Here is a 7,500-nt window from a genome sequence, read left to right as displayed (position 1 = left end):
AGCACCTATCTAGGGGAATTACTTTACGTTCTAGTAGCAAGTTCGATTTTCCGGTCTAGCACGGCAGTACGCCTGCATGCATACACTCCATGTACCAAAAAATGTATCAACCTAGGCGTTGCTCAGTAGCTTTTGGCGGCACATGTAAAAAGTACTCGAGTTCAGATTCTTGGAACTTTGCGTATTGTTCAAAACTTATAACGAAAACTAAATTATAAATGGGTAAAAGGCTAGGCGTTTCTCAGTAGCTTTTGGCGCCACGTGGCAAAAGTATTCGAGTTCAGATTTCTGGGACTTAGCGTATTTTTCAAACCTGATAATGAAAATTGAAGTACAAATGGGGCATAAGCTAGGCGTTGCCCAGTAACTTTTTTCGCCACATGGAGGAAGTAGTCGAGCTCCAATTTCTGGGACGTAGCGTATTTTTCAATCATAATAAACCAAATCAAACATAAAAATCATGAAACTTACACCACGTCCCTAGGTTGTGCACAAAACGTAACGATAAAGTGCCGGCGAGGTTAGAGGTGCACCAAAATTGTGTACCGATTAGGAAAAGTACTCTATGTTGCTATGACTTGGGTAAAAAGTGTTGATTAACTGCTGTTACGATAGACAGTTGCTTATCGTACACATCGCAAACGAACACCCCTTAGTGAGCAGTAGCAGAAGTCGATGGAACAAAGCGAATGCATTACAAACTGATCAAGTAAAATAAGGAACGCTACGTACTAGGACTTCTTTCCAAGAATGGTGTCCGCGACGGGAGGGCAAGCGTCCTTCCCAGGTTTCCCTAGTAAACCTTGTATGGTAAACATACCCAAGCGTGTCCGTAAGCACGTAACGATAGTCACGAACGAGCACATACCTAGGGAAAGTACTCTACGTACTAGGACTTCTGTCCAAGAATGGTGTCCGCGACGGTCGGGCACTGTGACGCAATTACCAAATCCTAGAATCGTACAAGCAGTGTGTACAAACATAAACATTAACGCGTTCGCTCGGGCTGCGCCGTCCGTGTTGAACACAAATGCGGGTGATTATATGAGTGGATGGACAAAAACATGCGTGGCGAAGACAATTTTCTGCACGATGTGCACATAGCTCATTTCGTCGTCCCGGGCGAATGGAAAAACACAAAAATCTCGAGTATCTTTCTAGGTTTCTGTTATAAAAAGGGCAGGCCAAAAGGTGACCGGTTGAGATGAGCATTTTAAGCATGCAAGCACTTAATTGCAACTTTTCCTACAAAAACTAGGTACGTACACGTAGATTGTATCAACATGGACATCCATGATTGCGTACGCCCGGGCTGCGCCCTCCGTGTTGTACTTTCCCTGATTGGTACACAATTTTGGTGCAAGTGTACCAACATCGACATCTATGAACGCGTACGCTCGAGCTGCACCCTCCGTCTTGTACTTTCCCTGATCGGTACACAGTTTTGGTGCACGGCTATCCCGAAAGGCAACTTGTACCAACATCGACATCCATGAACGCGTACGTAGCGTACTTTCCCTGATCGGTACACAATGTTGGTGCACGGCATAGGAAATGGGCTTAAAATGGTCAAACTCAATCCATTTCCACTAAAGATAGTCAATAACAGCTGTGCCGATGAAGTAGGGCACGATGCAAGTCAATGTTATTTAATGAATTACATGTTCACCATACAATTTCAGTACAAAATTGCTCGGTCAGACCTACAAAGTGCTATATCTCGAATACTAAACGTCGCAGATGGGGTGTCGTAGAACAATTTTAAGTTCGTCTAACGATTCTACATCCGATTCTGGATAGTGGTTTTTCGACCACTTTTCAACATTTTGTGACACCCCGAACCTAGGGGGCAGCTCCCTAGCTTTTTTCAAAAATGTGCACCGAACGGGCCAGAGAGCTCGAGTAGTCGAAAATTTTTTTTTTTTGCTAAAACCCCTCAAAACGTGTCAGGAACGCACCCTAGATGATGAAAAGTGCAACCAGAATGTCAATCGACAACATGCCCGGGGGTACAAATTTGCTCTACGCGTCCCTAGGTAGGGTACTTTTTCATACAAACATCAAAGTGTACGGTGCACACAGTGCGCGGAACAAAAATTGCTCGGTCAGACCTAGGACGGGCCATATCTCGAATACTAAACGTCGCAGATGGGTGTCGTAGAACAATTTTAAGTTCGTCTAACGATTCTACATCCGATTCTGGATAGTGGTTTTTCGACCACAACATTTTGTGACACCCCGAACCTAGGGGCAGCTCCCTAGCTTTTTTCAAAAATGTGCACCGAACGGGCCAGAGAGCTCGAGTAGTCGAAAATTTTTTTTTTGCTAAAACCCCTCAAAACGTGTCAGGAACGCACCCTAGATGATGAAAAGTGCAACCAGAATGTCAATCGACAACATGCCGGGGGTACAAATTTGCTCTACGCGTCCCTAGGTAGGGTACTTTTTCATACAAACATCAAAGTGTACGGTGCACAAAGTGCGCGGAACAAAAATTGCTCGGTCAGACCTAGGACGGGCCATATCTCGAATACTAAACGTCGCAGATGGTGTCGTAGAACAATTTTAAGTTCGTCTAACGATTCTACATCCGATTCTGGATAGTGGTTTTTCGACCACTTTTCAACATTTTGTGACACCCCGAACCTAGGGGCAGCTCCCTAGCTTTTTTCAAAAATGTGCACCGAACGGGGCCAGAGAGCTCGAGTAGTCGAAAATTTTTTTTTTTGCTAAAACCCCTCAAAACGTGTCAGGAACGCACCCTAGATGATGAAAAGTGCAACCAGAATGTCAATCGACAACATGCCCGGGGGTACAAATTTGCTCTACGCGTCCCTAGGTAGGGTACTTTTTCATACAAACATCAAAGTGTACGGTGCACAAAGTGCGGCGGAACAAAAATTGCTCGGTCAGACCTAGGACGGGCCATATCTCGAATACTAAACGTCGCAGATGGGTGTCGTAGAACAATTTTAAGTTCGTCTAACGATTCTACATCCGATTCTGGATAGTGGTTTTTCGACCACTTTTCAACATTTTGTGACACCCCGAACCTAGGGGGCAGCTCCCTAGCTTTTTTCAAAAATGTGCACCGAACGGGCCAGAGAGCTCGAGTAGTCGAAAATTTTTTTTTTGCTAAAACCCCTCAAAACGTGTCAGGAACGCACCCTAGATGATGAAAAGTGCAACCAGAACGTCAATCGACAACATGCCCGGGGGTACAAATTTGCTCTACGCGTCCCTAGGTAGGGTACTTTTTCATACAAACATCAAAGTGTACGGTGCACAAAGTGCGCGGAACAAAAATTGCTCGGTCAGACCTAGGACGGGCCATATCTCGAATACTAAACGTCGCAGATGGGTGTCGTAGAACAATTTTAAGTTCGTCTAACGATTCTACATCCGATTCTGGATAGTGGTTTTTCGACCACTTTTCAACATTTTGTGACACCCCGAACCTAGGGGCAGCTCCCTAGCTTTTTTCAAAAATGTGCACCGAACGGGCCAGAGAGCTCGAGTAGTCGAAAAATTTTTTTTTGCTAAAACCCCTAAAAACGTGTGGAACGCACCCTAGATGATGAAAAGTGCAACCAGAATGTCAATCGACAACATTCCCGGGGGTACAAATTTGCTCTACGCGTCCCCTAGGTAGGGTACTTTTTCATACAAACATCAAAGTGTACGGTGCACACAGTGCGCGGAACAAAAATTGCTCGGTCAGACCTAGGACGGGCCATATCTCGAATACTAAACGTCGCAGATGGGTGTCGTAGAACAATTTTAAGTTCGTCTAACGATTCTACATCCGATTCTGGATAGTGGTTTTTCGACCACTTTTCAACATTTTGTGACACCCCGAACCTAGGGGCAGCTCCCTAGCTTTTTGAAAAATGTGCACCGAACGGGCCAGAGAGCTCGAGTAGGTCGAAAATTTTTTTTTTGCTAAAACCCCTCAAAACGTGTCAGGAACGCACCCTAGATGATGAAAAGTGCAACAGAACGTCAATCGACAACATGCCCGGGGTACAAATTTGCTCTACGCGTCCCTAGGTAGGGTACTTTTTCATACAAACATCAAAGTGTACGGTGCACAAAGTGCGCGGAACAAAAATTGCTCGGTCAGACCTAGGACGGGCCATATCTCGAATACTAAACGTCGCAGATGGGTGTCGTAGAACAATTTTAAGTTCGTCTAACGATTCTACATCCGATTCTGGATAGTGGTTTTTCGACCACTTTTCAACATTTTGTGACACCCCGAACCTAGGGGCAGCTCCCTAGCTTTTTTCAAAAATGTGCACCGAACGGGCCAGAGAGCTCGAGTAGTCGAAAAATTTTTTTTTGCTAAAACCCCTCAAAACGTGTCAGGAACGCACCCTAGATGATGAAAAGTGCAACCAGAATGTCAATCGACAACATTCCCGGGGGTACAAATTTGCTCTACGCGTCCCTAGGTAGGGTACTTTTTCATACAAACATCAAAGTGTACGGTGCACACAGTGCGCGGAACAAAAATTGCTCGGTCAGACCTAGGACGGGCCATATCTCGAATACTAAACGTCGCAGATGGGTGTCGTAGAACAATTTTAAGTTCGTCTAACGATTCTACATCCGATTCTGGATAGTGGTTTTCGACCACTTTTCAACATTTTGTGACACCCCGAACCTAGGGGCAGCTCCCTAGCTTTTTTCAAAAATGTGCACCGAACGGGGCCAGAGAGCTCGAGTAGTCGAAAATTTTTTTTTTGCTAAAACCCCTCAAAACGTGTCAGGAACGCACCCTAGATGATGAAAAGTGCAACCAGAACGTCAATCGACAACATGCCCGGGGGTACAAATTTGCTCTACGCGTCCCTAGGTAGGGTACTTTTTCATACAAACATCAAAGTGTACGGTGCACAAAGTGCGCGGAACAAAAATTGCTCGGTCAGACCTAGGACGGGCCATATCTCGAATACTAAACGTCGCAGATGGGTGTCGTAGAACAATTTTAAGTTCGTCTAACGATTCTACATCCGATTCTGGATAGTGGTTTTTCGACCACTTTTCAACATTTTGTGACGCCCCGAACCTAGGGGCAGCTCCCTAGCTTTTTTCAAAAATGTGCACCGAACGGGCCAGAGAGCTCGAGTAGGCGAAAAATTTTTTTTTCCTAAAACCCCTCAAAACGTGTCAGGAACGCACCCTAGATGATGAAAAGTGCAACCAGAACGTCAAACGACAACTTTGTTGGGGGGTACCCTTTTTACTCTACGGGCCACTAGCTTAGGCGCGCCAACAGCGCTTTCCTCTCGGGTTCCCATTTTTTTGCCCTCCTGGGATTATGATCATTTACTCATTGCCTACTATAGGGAAGGTACCTTGCTCCGAGGTCAAAAATGAAGATTTCACCAAATCGTAGTTTTAACCTCTATTTAGTCGTAGGAGCATGGTTTGCAGTGTCCGTGGGTCATATAAGCCCCCGTTTGGGTCATACGTCCCCTCCCCGATGAAAATCGTCATATGACTATAGGCCGAACTTATGAAGCAAAAGTGGTGTCTGGTGAGTTCTGCCGATGATCTTAACCTATGATTTTGAGTTTCCACTCTTTCAAAACGTTTCCTGGAGCAGTACATCACGGGTCTACGGACCCAAAGACTTCGTTGCGATGGTTTCAAGCATAAAAGTTGTAACAGTTAAGGGTTTTTAATACGCGTATATTATATCATTGCTTGAAACTAAGCTTCGTTGTCTTTAAACTCTGCAAGACCAATCGAACTTCTTAGGGAAACTCGAAGCATTCACGCTAAGCTGGTGGTGCAGGGCACATAGCGTGATGAAACCGGGTTTCCCTAACCAATGTGGCATATTTTTTCCCTGAGAGTGAAGCTCAGACCCACGTAGGGGAGAGCGAAGTGGAACTTTAATGTTCAATGCAGCAAATGTTCGCCATGCGGATAAACAAGTTGGAATAGTTCAATGTAGTGTAATGCAAACACGAATCGCAAATAACGATACGGGACCCAGAAGCAATTCTGCGGATCCCTCGGGGAGTGGTGAGTTGATATAAATTAGAGGTGAAAGTCCAAGTTGTTCGAGCTCCGGCTCGGCAGCCGATACGAGGTTCCTGTTGAGCTTGTTTGTACATCGCGCAGGGCGCCGTTCGGTTCTAGCAATGATTCCCGCCACCATGTTCCATGCGTGCAGAGATCCGTTAGAGCTCGTTCAATGTGTCCCGCCGTGATTACGAAAAAGTCCAACAGTTGACTTAGTTGGGTGTGCGTCAAGTAATCGCGCAGAGATGCCGATCGGTTCCTAGCAATGTTTCCCGTCACAAGGTGGTATTGGCACCTGTGCAGAGTGGCCGTTAGCAATGTCTCCCGTATCACGGTGGTGTACCATCACTAGTGCAGAGTGACCGCTAGCAATGTCTCCCGTCACAAGGTGGTAGCCCAGAAGTGCAGAGAAGCCGCTGTAGCAAAGTCTCCCGTATCACGTTGGAGTTCTTCCACTAGTGCAGAGAGATCGCTGAACCGTTCAATGTGTCCCGTCGTGGTGTGCTTGTACCGAGCACGTAGGATGCACCTTGCTTTGTTGGTTTGGGATAGGAGTGGTCGCGCAACTGCCTCCACGCCGCAGAGTGCCAGTTCGGATTGAAGGTCAACTTTAGCCGTTCAATGCATCAGTCGGTGGGTGTTCAGATGGCATCACAACTTCCCCTAGGTGCTCAAGTTGGCTGGGTTGTAAAACATGTACACATGCGCAGAGTATCGTGCGTACTAGCAAAGTCTCCCGTCACGGTGGTTACGAATGAGTTCCATGCAGTGCAGAGAGATCGTTAGTGCGTGCAATGTACCAGTCGATGTGTCGTACCGGCATACAACCCCGCTTAGAGGCCCGTCGCTCGAAGAGGACAAGAAAGAGTGCGCAGAGTGCCGTACCGGCATAGCAATGTCTCCAGACATACGTTGGGACACCCGACGCAGTGCAGAGAGATCCGCTAGCCGTGTGCAATGCATCCGACGTTGCCTGCTTGTGCAGTCTATCGAGTGGCGCCAACGGACGCTCTGGCGTCGCAGAACAAATCTCGGTGGTCACGGGGGACTTGCGCCTCGCGTGATCAAGAGTGTAGTTCGTGTTCAAGCAATTGACTCGAATTCTGGTTGATCCTACCAGTGATATACGCTCGTCTCAAAGGTTAAGCCATGCATGTCTAAGTACAAGCTTCCTAGAAAGTGAAACCGCATAAGGCTCAGTATAACAGCTATAATTTACAAGATCCTCATCCAAACAGTTACTTGGATAACTGTGGAAAAGCCAGAGCTAATACATGCATTATGCCGGGACTGTTGGCCCCGGGTCGGCGGAACTGGTGCACTTATTAGTTAAACCAATCGCCTCCGGGCGCTTTGAGTTGAAATCTGGATAAGGATGCCGATCGTACGGTCGCTTGCGACTGACGACAGATCTTTCAAATGTCTGCCCTATCAACTATTGATGGTAGTGTAGAGGACTACCAT

The sequence above is a fragment of the Anopheles gambiae genome (genome assembly GCF_943734735.2).
Source record: "Anopheles gambiae chromosome X unlocalized genomic scaffold, idAnoGambNW_F1_1 X_unloc_154, whole genome shotgun sequence".
Taxonomy (NCBI): domain Eukaryota; kingdom Metazoa; phylum Arthropoda; class Insecta; order Diptera; family Culicidae; genus Anopheles; species Anopheles gambiae.
The sequence above is the reverse complement of the archived record's forward strand: the minus strand, read 5'-3'. Positions refer to the sequence as shown.